Raw genomic sequence first — 17,524 nt, forward strand, 5'->3', positions numbered from 1 at the left:
AAAAATATATATACTATAAATAAACTTTTAAAAAGAAATACACAAAATACAGCTACAAATCCAATATGGCTAGTTTATCCTTTATGGGACAAAAGGAGACTCTTGGGAAAGAACTCATGCTAATGGAGGGCAGAGTGGAGGCTCAGAGGTTTGGTGGAAGGACAAAAGGCCCAGATGGAAGGGAAGGGCTTGTTCTGAGCACAGCACTGAATCTGGCACTCAGATTGTTCTCAGCCCAGTACGAAAGACCTCACAGAGTCCCCTTAAGGAGAAGACAATACAAGATTGAATACAAACCAACAAACTGTTCTCTATAAACTCCATGGGCACCAAGAGCTCAGGGAGAGAGAATCCCTGGTGAAAACATTGGTGGCCTCAGCTCAGTACTCTCACCATCAGTGAAGACTCTAGGCCTTGGTGTCCCAAGGAATCAGCAGGGGGAGAATCTAACTCTTTCTGATGAGTCCACTTTTCACTGATTTTTTGCTTGTCAATTGGAACAGAGATGGGAGAAAGGCAATTTCCCTACTCAGCTTTCCTATTGGAAGTAAGATTTTCCCATGAAGCATGTTAACTGGGTCCATTCCTTTTCCTCATCTGATATGATGTATGTTCAGGACTTCAACTTCAATGGCTTTGACTGCTAAACTGTCCCCCTCCCCTGTACATCCAACCCCACATATCTGTTTATGCTTCCATCTCTATTGCAGTAAATTGTATTTTTCAAAGCTGTGCCATCCACATGCTCTAACACAGTGTGACCTTGCCATCTCCCCCATCAACAGGTGGAGTCTGTTCCCTTCCCCTTTCAAACCAGGCTGGCTTTGTGAATCTCTTGTCACGTATACAATGGAGAGAAGTGACTCTGCCTGACCTTAGGGAGGCCTTGCAGCTGTTGTCTGTTTCTTGTGGCTCCCTGGATCTACTGCAAAGTTCCTCAACATCAGCACTATTGATATTCTGGGCTGAATAATTATTTGTTGGGAGGAGTGGGTGGGCATTGTCCTATGCATTGAGAATATTTAGCAGCATCCCTGGCCTCTACCCATTAGATGACAGGAGTACCTTCTCCCCCAGTTGTAACAACCAAACCTAGCTCCTGATCATATTGTCAGCTGTCCTCTGGGAGGGCAAACTCACCTTCTAGTGAGAGCCTCTGTTCTGTAGGAAGCCAGACAACATTGAAGAAGCTCAACTACTGAAGACTGCCGTGCTAGAGACATTGCATGTAGGTGCTCCCCAGTGCACAGTCCCAGCTGGAGCCCAGCCTGCCAGCCACCCTCACCAAGGTGCTAGGTTTGTGAGAGGAGCCATTCTGGATCCTCAGAGTAGTCCATCTGCCAGCTGAGTACCACTGAGTCATCTCAGCCAACTTCACTAGAGGCAGAAGAATGACCCAGCCCAGCCCTGCCTGAATTCCTTGCCTACAGAATCTATGACATTTAATTTTCAAAAAGTCTGCTTTTTTAACCCACTATGTTTAGGACAGTTTTTATGTAGCACTAGTATGCTATGGAGCACCTATATAGATGAAAAGTGAGAAGTAATGATGTTTTGCTATTTAATAAAAAAAGGAAATTAGTATTCATTTCTTGTCCTTGGATGTTTATTTTAATTTTCATAATTTGCTGAGGAGCAAATGAAGTTGCTCTCACTCATGTAACACATATTCATTGAGGGCCCATATTGGTGCCAGGAATCATGTTGGGTCCCAGAGACACATAGACAAATATGACATTTTTGAATCATTGTATCTGTATAATTCCCTTCGTGTATCCTGTTATCAAACCAACATTCGCACTTTTGTGAGTTGGTGACCTTGACATGACCTTCACTCTTCTGTTTTTTTGCTTGTGCTCATGCTGGTCCTCTCCCTGGAACCTACTTCTCCCTCTCCATTTTCCTAAATCGTGTCCACATTAGGGCCAAATCCAATACCACCTTGTTCACAAAACCTTATCTTATCCATTAGGCAGAATTACTTTCATCCCTTATTTTGACTTTTGCTCTTTTTCTCCTCCTCTCCCAAGCTTAATATTACATATTATCATCCTTACTCAGCATCTGGCCTTTCCACCTACTTCATAGAGAAAATGGAACCTGTGAGCACTGAGTTCTATTGGCTTCCAACTTCCTAATCCACAAACACAACTGCATCTGTGATGCAAGCAACCTCCTGTATTAGTCAGGATTCTCCGGAGAAACAGAGGATATAGGCAGGTAGGTAGAGAGATACATAGATAGATAGGTAGACAGGTAGATAATGATAGATATTGATATAGACAGCCAGATAGATAGAGATTTATTGTAGGAATTGACTCACGCAGTTTTGGAGGATGAGACAGCCCCTGACCTGCCCTTTACAAGCTGGAGAACCAAGAAAACCAGTGGTGTAATTCAGTCCCAGTCTGAAGGCCTGAGAATAGGGCCAGTGTAAGCCCCAGCCCAAGTCAGAAAGCCTGAGAACCAGGAACACCAATGTCTGAGGGCAGGAGAAGAAGGATTTCTCAGTTCAAGCAAAGAGAGTGAATTCCTCTTTCCTTGGCTATTTGTTCTAGTTGAGGCCTCAACAAATTAGATGATGCCTGCCAGCCTTGGTGAGGACCATCTTCTTTCCTCTGTCTACTGATTCAAATGTTCATCTCTTCCAGAGACACTCTCACAGCCACACCCACTTTACCAGCTCTCTGGGCATTCTTTAGCCCCATCAAGTTGACACATAAAATTAACCATCACAACATTTTCATAGAACTTGTTTTCTTCAATTGAAAGCCACGCTGTCTCTGCTCTGGATACACAGTCCCCGACCTCTGGGAGCCTGGGTCCTTTTTTCTCCAAAATTTCTGTCTCTCTCTCTCTCTTTCCCCTTCATTAGCTCCAGCTTAAAATAATAACCCAAATCCTCTCACAATGATAAAGGGGGAGAAGCCTTCTGAATTCTTTCTCTAAATCCATTCATTTGTCTTTTCAGAGTCAACGTTCTTGGAAGAGTTCTTTCCAATCACCGTCTCCACTTTGAATCCCTCATTGACTCTTTAATCTTATATAATTTCTACTTCCTCATCCCTATACACAGCCCTCACCCTCATCCCCATCACACACTCATTCTATTAAAACTTCTCTGGTAAAGGTGGCCACTCACTTCATTGTCGCTAAATTGCAGACAGTTTTCAGTCTCCACATCACAACCTTCTGTTATGATTGACAGTTGCCCACATCCCCCTGCTTACAACCCCCTTGGCTTTCCAGTACACCATTCTCTCTTCACCCCTGCAACTCCTTCTCATTCTTTGGGTTTGTTTTTGGGGGCGGGGAAGCGGGTGGCCTCTTTTCTCTCCCTGCACATGTGTGAATATTCTCTTCTCACATGTTCCTGCTTCTCTCTTGAGGGGCCACCTCAATTCTCTCAGACACTCCGGTAGCTTCTTCAGTCACCCAAACAGCTCCCAATTCAATGCTTCCCAGTCCCAGCCACTCTGCTGAGCCCTAAACTCATAGATTCAGCTGCCTCTTGGAGATAACCACTTAATTGTCCCTCGGATATCTCCAATGCTTCAGGTTCAAGACCAAACTCCTCATCTGCCTGATTAAATATGTTCCTCCTAAGGTTTCCACCTTGGGGACTAGCACTATTCTCACGGAAGCATCTGACAGAGCCACCGTATCCTATCAATTACCAGATCCTAAGGATTCTGCCTCTGTTAAATTAGTTCACGTCCAACTACACTGACTCTGCCTTAGCTCAGACCCTCATCATTTCTCCCCTGGACTATTGCAGCAGCCTTTTAATTAACTCCCATCTCCAACTTTGTCCTTTGGCCAACTATTCTCCACTCCACTGAAAAATTTATCCTTCTAAAATAAACATTTGATGATCTTGGTGACATGATTAGAATCTTCCTTGAGAAAGAAGTCCAAGTTCCTCAATCTGGCAGCCTGGGCTTTATGATCTGATCCCTGCTCACCTTTCCAATTCCACCACTTGCTGCTTCATACCCTGCACACTGGTCACATTAAGTATGTTTGCAATTCCTTGAGTGCATCATACTCTTTCATGTCTATGACTTGCCAATGAGACATTTTGCTCTATTATTTTTTTCTTCATCTTTTTGGTATATCCTTCTCCCATCTTACCAATTTCTTAATGGCTAATCTAATTAGATGAGTTAGATAAACCAAATATTAACATTAAACCAAATATTAGCAAATTATGTATTTAGAAGATGTGTTTGTAACTCAGCAAAATAATGAAAGTATTAGAATTTAAGTATCTGGGTTTTTTGACTATTAAGATGATTCAGTGTTAAAACACATTTCTCAGTTTTGTCCCCATAGAACATTTTGAAGCAGTTTTAGCAGCCGATATGACCTTATGTATCTACTCACTTATTCCCTCCACCCCACGTGCCCCCCACCCGGAAAATACACTCCATGAAGCCAGAGACCTCAGCTATAGATCCCATATGCCTAGAACAGTGCCCAGAAGAGGGTGGAAGTCAATCCACATGTGTCCAATGAAACAGTGAATAAGCGCTCAGTCCTAAAAAGCTCAGGCCCGTTGTCAACTCTTTGGGTAGCCTTCCCTGATGCTCCCAAAGGAGGATAGTGTACGATCATCTTCCCTGCGGCACCCCGGGTTGTCCTCTGTGATTGCACTTAGAACAGCATATTGTAACTGTCAGTAACCCTGTCTCTCCCCACTGCCCCCTGCAACTGTATCATCACCTCCTTGAGAGCAGGGACTGTGTCTCTTATGTCTGTATCTGCAGCTTTAAGCATAGTACCAGCCATTTAGTAGACATTCAATAAATGTTTTAAGTAAATAACCCCACTGCACCTTCTATGACCACACTCTACATTCTTTGTCTCCTTTGCTGCCTGCAAACTCTTTGAGAATCAGAACTTTTTTCCCCATGTCTTTCTCCCACTGTCTATTACCATGCTGTTCACATTCTAGACACACAATAAATGCTGAATTAAATTATCATTAGTGTTTCATATGTTCAGATAAACCTAAATGGAGCTCATCAAAAACAACAAGATGTTCATTTTTCCACTGCTGACCAACATGATGCTAGGACATGGAAACAGATGGTTAGTTGTGACTTTTATAATTATATGGAATACATTCTTTCAAACAACAAATTGCTAGGGAACCTTTGGCGTCTAGTCCATACATAATAGTTTGCATGCTTTCTTTTAGGATTTTGTAGTAAGTTTCCCATGTCTTCAATCAGGACCTCCTAGGAGGATAATTTCTATAGCCAGAGTGTCCAATCTACCACAACCTGGATAATATAGCCTGCAGAACAGTTCAACTCCCTTTGCTACCATTGTGTGCTCACCAAGTCTGTGCATTATTTATCTGTTGGGTGATAAGAAGTAGAAAATTTCCTGGTCTACCTCCTGGACAGTGTTTACTTAGCCCTGGAAAATTCTGACTCTGAATCTCTTCTTGTGAGATTTTATATTTTCTGGAACATTACTCCTGACCTACTACGATTAGATGCATCAACATTTATTTTATAGTAGCTATAACTTAATTTCCTCAATACTTGATAAATACCCTTGCACCTATATTGAGATTTGGGAAGAAAAGAGTGTGTTCATATGATTTTGAGGATAGATTGCTTCAGCCGTTGGTTAATTTTATCCAAATTATGTTTAATCTTTTATAGTTTCTAATATATATGAAAACATGTTTGAAAACATGTTTGCTTATACTAATTCAAGTGTTAACATACTGATTATTTTGAGAATGTAAATTTTAATTCCAGTAGAGTTGTACTGTATCCAGGTTAGATTCTAAAATCTAATTTTGCCTATTTGGCAAAAATCATGTGTAAAAAATTACCCATCTGCCAAACAAAGGCAGACCTTCCTTCTCGCCCAAGTCCAAAGCAGCCTGATCTCTTCTCACATCACCATGGATTTGTTTCATCATTTCCACACCAAATGAAATTACTGGCTTGCACCTAAGGGCCATTTTGTATGAACAGCATATATGCAAACAAGAATTATTTTCAGTACTGTGACATGATCATGAAACCAGAGGCGCCTGGGATCAACATCAGGTTTACCTCCTATTTAATTCTCACTTAAGAGCACGTGTGCTTTGGTACAATATCAGGCAGACCAACCACCATGTGGTGTCTCTCCCTCTGTCTCTCCAAATTAGATAATCCATAGAAGTTCTTTGTGTATGTTTGGTGTCTACACTAAAAGTTTTCTTAACTGTACTCAATAGCTTATTTCAAACCCAACTGAAACCAAGAGCATGTCTGTCTAACCATCCATTCCAGCAGTTTCCCATGTCTGATCATGCAAGTCTGATTTCTGTTCTGCAGTTCTGAACTTCCCTTACTGTGGGCACTCACATAAGAACAAACTGGCTTTGTCCGTTTCTTCCACATTTTAATGAACATAGAAGAGAGTTCTGATGGCATTATTTATGTTTCTAGCTTTAGGACACTGCATTTTCTTAAATAGCTAAATAAGAAAATAAGGCGCACTCTTTCAGCCATCTTGGACCCTGTGGAGGACTTCTAAAATGACAATTATGTCTGGACGGCTGTGGTCTAAGGCCATTTTTGCTGGCTATAAGTGGTGTCTATGGAACTAGATGGAGCACACAGCTCTCCTGCAAATTGAAGGTGTATATGCTTGAGATGAAACCAAATTCTATCTAGGCAAGAGATGTGCTTATGTGTACAAAGCAAAGAACACAGTAATTCCTGGTGGAAAACCTAACACAACCAGAGTAATCTGCAGAAAGATAACTCGCGCTCATGGAAACTGTGGCATGGTTTGTGCCAAATTCCGAAGCAACCTTCCTGCTAAGGCCACTGGACACAGAATCCATGTGATGTTGTACACTTCAAGGATTTAAACTTATTGAAAAGTAAATAAATAAAAGTGTGGGAAAAAAAAAGACAAGAAGGCACAGCCTGCAGCAGACACGCCCCCATGCCCTGCCCTCCCCACCCCTTCCAATGGATTGCACTTCTGTGCTGGTGGCACCTGAATAAGGAGGAAGGGATTCTGCAAAGGCACTCACCAAACGCTCCTTGGCACTGCCTGCCAGGGGATCTTGCCTGAACTTGAACCTCCCCTACCTGTGCCCAGGGCCCAGATGGGCTGGAGGGCTGCCTTCCCCAGCTGACCCATGGGATTCCATCCCGGGCAGAGGGCAGTAGTACTCACAGGGTAGGGCCATGGAGAGGCAGGCTGAGTGGGGCACAGGGGCTCAGGAGAACTGCTTCTGGGGAGGCAGGAGGGAAACCTGTCGGAAGGTGGATCTGCACCTGCTTCCGAGCCCATGGTGCATGCTTCCTCGTATAGGCTCCGCTTACGCGGCACGCATTCGGATGAATTAAAACGGAAAAGTTTCACGGCGGCAATTGCAGGAAACCCCAAGCAAGGGATCTTGCTGTGTGGGAGTTCCTGTGTGACTGTTCCGGCCACACCCCGGCCCCTCACCACCCCAGCAGCTAGCTGATTCTCAGCTGCGAGGAGCTGCTTTCTTCCTTTCTCAGAGGTATCCATCTAGCGGCAAGAATTCTGGAGCTCAACATCGAAAAGGGATTGGGAGGTCTAACTGTCCATGTAAAGTGTCTAGCGTTTCACTTAATGCCCTTGTTTTCAGTGTCCCCATCCTCAGCCAGGAATTCCCGAGCCTGGATTTCCTGTTTCAGATTCTTCATAGACCGATTCTCAAGTCTTCTGCCAGGTAAAAAGAGCTGGAATCAGGACTGAACGGGAAGAAGGCAGGGGATGTGGGGAGGAGGATGGTAACTGCTTATAAATACTTGGAGACAACCTGTCGTCTTCAACCCCATGCTGAATACCCCATTTTTGGAGGCCTATGGTGTTTTCCATTTCCAAAAATGTCCATTTCTGGACTTCTGTGATAAAACTTGACTTGGCTTTGCCTCTCCAATTTTTATTTCAATTTCCTCTGCATTGCTAATTCAGTTACCACTCGCTGGTTTCCTTTCCAGCTTCCAAAATTATGTTGGTATTCTCTTTACTTCTATTCTTTTTATCCTATGAGCTTTTCCCTTTTCAAAAGTTCTCTAATTATCTTAATGAGGTTTTTCAAGGGCAGAATTGTTTGTACATGTGTAATCAAATCTACACGTTTAACTGAAAGTCTCTCATTTTATTTCCTTCCCCATTTTAAAACAGAAGTTCTCTTTCTCTTTTCTCCTCTTCCCCGAGGGTTATATACAGGGGATGCTGGTGGTGATTATATTTACAATTTAGGCTAAGAACGTAGGAGCCTGAGAAGCGTGACCTCAAATATGGAGGACATGTTGACACTGTATTGTCTGGAAAAGGGGTGCTTGGCTGCTGGATGACCCAGCAATAGCACACACCAGGTACCTAATTCCTAAATGAAGAGGAGCTTGAAGAGCACAGTGATTCCTGCTTCTCTAGAAATGGCATGTGTCATGATGGTGAGGCCCCAGCAGCAACATCTGTGCCGTGGATTCCCCTGGCTGTGGACGATGGACCCAAGTTGGACCAACTGGACGATCTCCCCTCAGAGTTTGGACTTTGATCCCAGATGACAGAGTTAGGAGTTATCAGTAATCGAGGCAAATAAATGCCAGCACTCCAGAGGGAAGACCCTCCCATTCCACTGCAGAGGCCCTCAGAGCTACCATGGTCCTCATACATCAAGAGGTCCAGCGGGTCAGCTCTTCTTTGTGTTCCATGAGACACCACCTTACACCACACACATCCTATGGGTTCTTCCTTTTTTGTTGTTTTTGGGGTTTTTTGCTTAGGCTGGCTCTTGGTTATTTTAATTTCACTCAAAATAACCTAAAAGAGTGAAAAGCACTCTTAAAGATGCTGCAGTCAGTTGCCATGAAGCATTAGGGTTCTGAGCTACTGTTGCAAGAACCAATTATGTCCACCTCTTCCAACCTCATGTCAGTGACCTCACATGGGTAGCTTGGGTCAGGCATGGTGGGAGTATTTACACCACAAGAACTGGTAAATGCTACAATTCAGGGACTTGGGGTTCCCTCCCCTCTCCCCAGGAGAGCCGGTGTTTAAACATCTAACAACACACCACTGATTGTTATCCTAGGTGTAAATTCCCCTGGCCCTCAGTTTGCCCATCCCTAAAGTGGGTATAACACGTCTGCTTCTCTGTATTCTCAGAGATGTTAAGATTTAACTAAGGTAAAAAAAAAATTGTTTTTAACTATTCCAATATTCAGTAACTTTTGACAATATAAATTAAAGAATTTAATTTAAATTGAATAATAAATTTTAACTAATAGCATTGAGTATTAGTGACATGTCAAGGAGAAAATATTTTCTGAGAGCAGGACATAGACTGGACATATACAATCTTGACTGGCTTATTCATAACTTGAGGAAATAAAGATAATAAAGTAATACTCAAACATATTATGAAAATAAGTGAGTAAATTCTCCACCCATTTTCTTTAGCAAGCTATGACAACCACCAATGACAATCATGGAAGGAGAAAACTAAGTTTGCTTAGTTTTACTGCCTTTTACCACCCTCCCCCCTCTTTTACATGGTAGGAAATTCAAAGAAGTTGTCTCTGAAAGATTAAAACAATCATCTAGTCTGAAGGTGAAAAAAAATCAACTGTCAGTATAACACATTATTATTTTATATTTGTACATGAATATATTTTACAAAGTGTATCTGTATCCCTTATCTTATTCATTTCTATGAACATCTATTTTTATTTTTGAGTTCCAATACAACTCTAACCTTGCCTTTTTCCCTTTTCTCACTATAAAATAGAGGTTCTCAGATAAAATATGGTCTGAATTTCAATTTCAGGTACAGAGTAAGGATGCACAACTCCTACATTTAGATCCGTATCTTGGGCTTTGTGCTGTATGCTCTGAACACTTGAACTAACATCAGCTCTGTGCCCCTCATTGAAAACAGATGTCATATCAAGACGTTGTGGATATTTATCATTGTGAAAAAATATGCATAAGGTAAGCAATTCAGACAACATTAGAAAATGACCACAAAACAGAAAGCAGGTGTTCTTGTTATTTATAGGATGCTTTTGAGAACATAAAAGAGGGACAACCTTTGTCCACTGGGACTGCGGTTGAAGGACACAATAGGAAATAGACCAAGTAAGTCAGAAACATGAGTCCAGAGGAAGGCGAGCTTTACGGATGAGATGTTACTGATGTTCCGTCTCATTTCTCTTCTTCCCTGACCCACTTCGCATGTCTTCTCCTCCGAGGGGGAGAATTTTACTAGGGGATCAGATTCAAAAGATTTGATGAAACATAATTCTGAAAACAAATTTGCAAGGGAAGGATTTTGCTGAGAAAAGCCTAAGAGAAATATGTTATTCACACATAAGAAATAGCCTAAAAAATTTTATAGGGCAACGGGGAATATCAAGATCTGGAGAAAATCATGAAAAGACTCTATATGGGCAAAGGAAGAATGAAATTTGACCAAAACAAGGGAAGGAAGGGATTCACAGGCAGTTATGATGCGTAACAGGGTATTATATGTTTATGTGCCAACAATTCAGAATTGTAGAGCTCTCATGACCCACATTTGCACCTCTCTACCAGAATAAAAATTGCAAGGCGGGGGGCTTCCCTGGTTGTGTAATGGTTAAGAATCCGCCTGCCAGAAGCCATAGGCAAAAACTGATGTTCTTCAACTTTTGCACTTAAAGGCATTTTCCCCCATCCCTCTTTTCAGCTACCAAATAAGTGCTTGCCCACTAAGCCTCTTCCCAGGTCTTTTATCTTGAAACTTTATCTCTGATTTAGAATGTAAAACTTTGCCTCAGTAAAGGAATTTCAGGCATCATTGACCAGTCAAAGAAAGTTTTTTGCCCAATCCCATGGAATCTATTACTTGTGTATTTTACATAATTTTAATTATTTTTTGCCCTTGAAGCAGGCAAAAATATATAACGTGGCAATGCTGATAACTTATTAGGGTTGAATACATGAAATACATGAAATATTCAGGATGATGAAAGACTAAGCATGTTGCAAAACTGGATAATGTAATGGTTGTGGGCAAAGCCGAAGGCTGGCTATAGGAGATCTTCTCAACAAAAGAAAGGCGGGTTTCATTACCATTTACTGCAATATTTTTGGGGGGCCTCTCACTGTTAAGACCTCTCCCGTTACAGAGCACAGGCTCCGGACACGCAGGCTCAGCAGCCATGGCTCACGGGCCCAGCCACGCTCACGGGCATGTGGGATCCTCCTGGACCGGGGCACAAACCCGTGTCCCCTGCATCAGCAGGCGGACTCTCAACCACTGCGCCACCAGGGAAGCCCTGCAATATTCTTATGTGTTACTAGCCTACATAGCCCATGCTTTCTGTAATCATTCAGCTGTGAATGGAAGTTTGAATGATCCTTGGCAACCTCCATGAATACAATTGTGACAATTTCTTCCACCCTACATTTATTCACTCATATTTTTACTCAACAACTACTCTGTGTCACACCATGTTCATACTGTTTGTATGAATAGAAACATTACCTGCTCTTGTGGATCTTACATTACAGGTAAAGCAGGAAAACAAGCAAACAAATACACACACAAAAAAATGTCAGATGGTGACAAAGTGCTCTTGAGAGACCTGATGTGATGGATCAAGATGGTGACTCCTTTTTTTTTTCTTGAACTATAATTGATTTACAATATTGTGTTAGTTTCAGGTGTACAGCAAAGAGATTCAGTTACACATATAATCTTTTTCAGATTATTTTCCATTATAGGTTATTACAAGATGTTGAATATGGTTCCCTGTGCTATAGAGTAAATCCTTATTGTTTACTTATTTTATACATAGTGGTGTGTATCTGTTAATCCCAAATTCCTAATTTGTCCCTTCCCCACCTTTCCCCTTCAGTAACCCTAAGTCTGTTTCCTACGTCTGTGAGTCTATTTCTGTTTTGGAGATAAGTTCATTTGTTTCATTTTTTTAGATTCCACATATAAGTGATATCATATGATATTTGTCTTTCTCTGTCAGGCTTACTTCACTTAGTAGGATAATCTTTAGGTCCATCCATGTTGCTGCAAATGACAATATTTCATTCTTTTTTATGGTTGAGCAATATTCCATTGTGTGTGTGTGTGTGTCTGTGTATGTCTGTGTGTGTGTCTGTATATATATATATATATATATATATATATATGTATATATATATATATATCACATTTTAAATTGTGTGACTGGAGGAGGTTTCTCTAAGAAGGCAATAATTAAATTAAGCAAGTATGCGTGGCAATAGGAAGCAGGCAAGGGAAGATCTGGGAGAAAGAACACTCCAAGCAGAGGAAATACGTGTCTTGGCATGGAAGGAGGCAGATGTGGCTGGAATGTGGTGGATGAGCAGGGAGGGTGTTAGGTGATGGTGGAGATGTAAGCTGGCAGCTCATAGAAAGTGGGCATCGTGAGCAGGAAAAGAGATTGGATTTCATCCCGATTACTACGGGAAGCCTTTGTAGGGTCTTAAGAAGGAAAGTGATGAGATGAGATTTAAATTTTTAAAAATCGCACTGGCCACTGTGCACAGGATGGTTCATAAGTCATCAAGAGTGAAAGCAGAGAAACAAATTAAGAAACTATCACAAGAGCTTACATGAAAGTTGTCAATGGCTTAGATGAGGTCAACAAGAATAGAAACAGCAAGAAGTTGTCAGATCCAGGACACATCCTAGAAGACCCTCAGTGAGAGCTGCTGATGAATTGGATGGGAACGTGTGGAGGGAAAGAAACAAATCATGAATTTTCTGCAGTGGGCTGCCAGCAATCCTTGGCATTCCTTGGCTTGTAGCAGCATCACTGTACTTGCTGCCTCCATCTTCACAAGGCTGTCTTTACTCTCTGTGTGTCTGTGTCTCCCTCTCTTAATGATGGCACCACTTAGGGCCCACCCTAAGGCCCACCTTAACTTGATTCCACGTGCAAGAACCCTATTTCCTCCGGATGGACAAGAATCTTAGGGGACACTACACAACCTACTACAGTAACCAAGGGGTCTGCACGGTTCTCTTCAAGGGACTGCTCTCTCTTAAGTAAACAGTCAGGCAGCACAGGCTCAGGCAAGGGTATCACTCAGGCTCATGAGGCTAAGAACTACCTCATTGTCTTCTGAAGCCTGGTCTTGCAATGAGGTGGTAAAGAGTGTTAAGTACATGGAGACTCTACCTCTTAGCTCTGGAGGGAGAGTAGGGTTGTGACTGGAGCATTAACCACAGATGAGTAGTAACACACGTACAGCAGATTATAGCTCAACTTTGGAGGTGACGGGAAGCATCAGCAGGTGTTATGGCTTGAATTACATCCCCCCAAATTCATACATTGAGGCCTTAACTTCCAGTGTGAGATTTGGAGATTGGGCCTCTAGGGAAGTTATTAAGGTTAAATGAGGCCATAAGGGTAGGGCCCTAATCCACTAGAATTGGTGTCCTTATAAGAAGAGGAAGAGACACCAGGGATCTCTCTCCACACACATACAGAGGAAATGCCATGTGAGGTCACAGAGAGAAGGTGGCCAACTACAAATCAGGGAGAGAGCTCTCACCAGAAACCAACCCTGACAGAACTTGGTTCTAGGACTTCCAGCCTCCAGAACTGGGAGTAAATAAATGTCTGTAGTTTAAGCCACCGAGTCTGTAGTATTTTGTTATGGCAGCCCATCCAACTAGGACAGCAAGTCTTCATCTCAGGTACAATAAATAGGAGTCAAATGCTCCACAGACATCAGGGGGAGGTGAGGGAAGATCAAGGTATGGTCTATCCTAGAGAAACACATCTCAAATCTTCATGACAGAGTTTCTGATTTGATTATAAAGAATTTTATTAAACAAATATTTATTGCATGCTTATTATGTACAAGTCACTAGTTGCATCATTAAATTTCAGACACCTGTCAAGACCTAGTGTATATTAGTGGACCTTGGTCTGAAGCCAAAGAGAGTGTGGCTTTGTTCAGTCACTGTGTCCCTCATTATTTTTCTGAAGTAAATGGCAATAACACTCACCGCTGGTATCATGATTTTAAAGAGGTGAAAACAAGACCTGTGCTGTGAAAGTAATGTGATATTAACTATTGCTTGGTATTGGAGAAAGATTTTTAAAACTAGTTACCATATTCTGTCCACTATAAACATTGCTCCTATGTCATCTCTAGCAACAAGAACTAAAATTATTTCATCCTTTTCCTTACGTTTTCTGCTTCTTACTTCATGCTCTAGTCCAAGCTGTTTTCCATTTGATTACTGCATGGGGAATTATTTTGACCCTTGTTAACAAGTTTAGAAGCTTCTTGAAATCCATATTCACAGTTTATATTCACTCTAAGCTCTTCCTGGATGGGCTCCCTGAAAGAGCATACAAACGGGAACCAAGGGGTCACTTTGAAGGTTTGGTCTGATTTAACATCTTTGTTGGCAACCGAGAAGAATGTGAAAACACCACAGTAATGAAATCTGATTCTAAATTGGGAGTTGCTGCAATGACAGAGGAATAAATTGAGGAGAAAACCACAGAGTAACTGAAATTCAACTTAGCAAGTTACAATCTAATATATCTGAGAACTGAAAAAGAATTCACAACATGAACTGTCAATGGATGAGTGAAGTCAGTCAAATATTAATGTCCTAAAAGACCTGAGGGTAATGGCAAACTTAATCATGCATGTTAGAACTGAGATGGGCTAGAAAATGATCAATGCTGTTTTGTACAACAAGTAAGGAGGTAGCGTAGGGAAGGAAAATGTAGAGGACTGGTGAGATGACATCTAGAATTTGATATTGTTTTGGATGTGTAATCACTTGGAAACTCCCTCAGTCACAGACAAGTTGAAGTCATATATCAAAGGAAGAATGGAAGGAGAGGATTGACATTGGAAAAAGCAAGTTGAATGGAGGATTAAAGCAGATAAATACGAACTGGCAGCATTCCCAATTGCTCAAAGTAACAGAAAGCAGTGTGCTTAGTAGGTAAGAACTTCAAAATCAGACCAGTTTTGTGTCTCCCATTCAGCCATTTATTAGTTGATGGACCTTGGGCAACTTGTAGAACTCTAGAAGTCTCAGTTTCTTGGTCTGAAAACATGAAGTAGCAGTAATACTTGATTCTTAGGGTTGTTTGAAGGGTGAATAAGATAGTGCATGTAAGAAATTAGTGCAATCTCCAATGCATACATTCTCAAGAAGTACTAACTACAACAAGCAATAATAATAATAATGATCCACACATAATTAGATTTTTTATATTAACGTACACACATTTTTGTCAAACATTGTTACCCTCTGTTAGTGATAATTTTGCATGGGAATTTTTCTAGACATGACATTCAACTTAGAGTTTCCACCCAACAATGTGACAGCCTCTACACCAGCAGAGTATTCATTTTAAGTAGTTCACTGTCCCCCATCACTTTCTCCACCACATAATTCTACCATCTGTCCTCCCATATCTTCTTAATCACAATAGCCTGATAGGCAGTCCTGGATCTAGTGACTTTTTAAAACAAGAAAATATGGAATGAGAGCCAGATGGTAAATTTGAGTATATCTAGGACAATCACTTTATTTAGCTACAAAAACAAACAAAATTAAACAGTTGCCTCTCTTTTTTATCCATTGGTTTCCCTGGCCAGATAAGTCCTTGAACTTTTTTAGATGACAAAACATTTCCAACCACTCGTCGGATACCACATACCACATATCATTTCAAACCATGGGATATCAAAGAAAGAGCATATTTTGCTTGTGCCATTTTTAAAAGTCTCAGTCTTTGTGTAGTTGCTTTCTATTGTCTGTCAGGTTGTTTCTATGACTTTTAAGCTGAAGGGCAAATGGAGATATTATTTTGAAAAAGGTAAATATTTCAAGGGAATTTCATGTGCACTAAGGGAAACAGGGAGGGACAAACTGTGATACCCTGCCCCCCTTCCAAGGTAAATGATGTAAATGACAAGGTTAAAGAATTTCCTCCTTGCTGAAGTCTGCATGCTGCTTTGCAAGCATTCCATAGAAATGAAGGTAATGAAGTGTGTTCCCTGAAAGGCCCTTTTCTGAGATTAGATCCTGGCTTGCCCCGCTATAATCTAGAGCCTACCATATTAATTAACCAGATCAAACAAATTCCTTTTTCAATTGAAAACCTGTGGTCCAGTGGCTTGATCATTCTGATACCATAAGAATAAAAAGCATTCTGGTCCCAAAAATTTTCCTCTGAGAAAAGAACTGAATGACAAAATATTTCTGCACATCATGCAAATACGTCAATTTCTTTTTTCAAATTGGACACTTTTTGAGGAGTTTGTAAAAACTATCTAGCAACCATGTGTGAAATAGATAGCTAGTGGGGACCTGCTGTATAGCACAGGGAGCTCAGCTTGGTGCTCTGTGATGACCTAGATGGGTGAGATGGGGAAGGGAGGTGGGAGGGAGGTCCAAGAGAGAGGGGATATAGGTATATATATAACTGATTCACTTCATTGTATGGCAGAAACTAACACAACATTGTAAAGCAATTTTACTCCAATAAAAAAAGGAATTATATTAAAACAAAATGAAAAAAAAAACTATCAAGCAGATTCTGGTGGCAACATTACTTTGAGATAATAGATCAATCATCTCAAACTATTCTGTGTCATCTTGGATTTTAATACCATTGAAATAATGCAGGCCTTTAGGCTATTTCCACTGAGGCACCAAACTAACTTTTATACATAATTATTAAGAAGTTTGGGTTTTTCTTCCACTTGATTAGCTCATCAAATATTTCCCTTCTTTTTTTTTAAACATCTTTATTGGAGTATAATTTCTTTACAATGTTGTGTTAGTTTCTGCTTCATAACAAAGTAAATCAGCTATACGTATACATATATCCCCATATCTCCTCCCTCTTGCATCTCCCTCCCACCCTCCCTATCCCACCCTTTTGGTGGTCACAAAGCACCGAGCTGATCACCCTGTGCTATGCAGCTGCTTCCCACTAGCTATCTATTTTACATTTGATAGTGTATATATGTACATGCCATTCTCTCACTTCATCCCAGCTTACCCTTCTCCCTCCCCATGTCCTGAAGTCCATTCTCTACATCTGCGCCTTTATTCCTGTCCTGCCCCTAGGTTCTTCAGAAGTTTTTTTTTTTTTTTTTATATGTGTTAGCGTCGGTATTTGTTTTTCTCTTTCTTACTTACTTCACTCTGTATGACAGGTCCATCCAAGGCACTACAAATAACTCACTTTCGTTTCTTTTTATGGCTGAGTAATAGTCCATTGTATATATGTGCCACATCTTCTTTATCCATTCATCTGTTAATGGACACTTAGGTTGTTTCCATGTCCTGGCTATTGTAAATAGAGCTGCAATGAACATTGTGGTACATGATCACTTCTTTTCTTAACACTGTGTTATGACATAACACCTGAGGAGGTGATATTTTCACATTAATAATACTTTTTATCAGACATTCATTTTTGCCTGAAGGAAATGTCTT

General features: G+C 41.0%; 1 pseudogene across 1 annotated transcript; it reads left to right on the forward strand.

Moving 5' to 3' along the window:
• The first annotated feature begins 6,544 nt into the window (after positions 1-6,544).
• On the forward strand, positions 6,545-6,889 carry LOC308617208 (large ribosomal subunit protein eL33-like; annotated as a pseudogene). Its single transcript has one exon. The product of its transcript is annotated as a large ribosomal subunit protein eL33-like (transcript).
• The last annotated feature ends 10,635 nt before the right edge of the window (positions 6,890-17,524 follow it).

The sequence above is a fragment of the Mesoplodon bidens genome (assembly GCF_964165515.1).
Source record: "Mesoplodon bidens genome assembly, chromosome: 4".
Lineage (NCBI taxonomy): Eukaryota > Metazoa > Chordata > Mammalia > Artiodactyla > Ziphiidae > Mesoplodon > Mesoplodon bidens.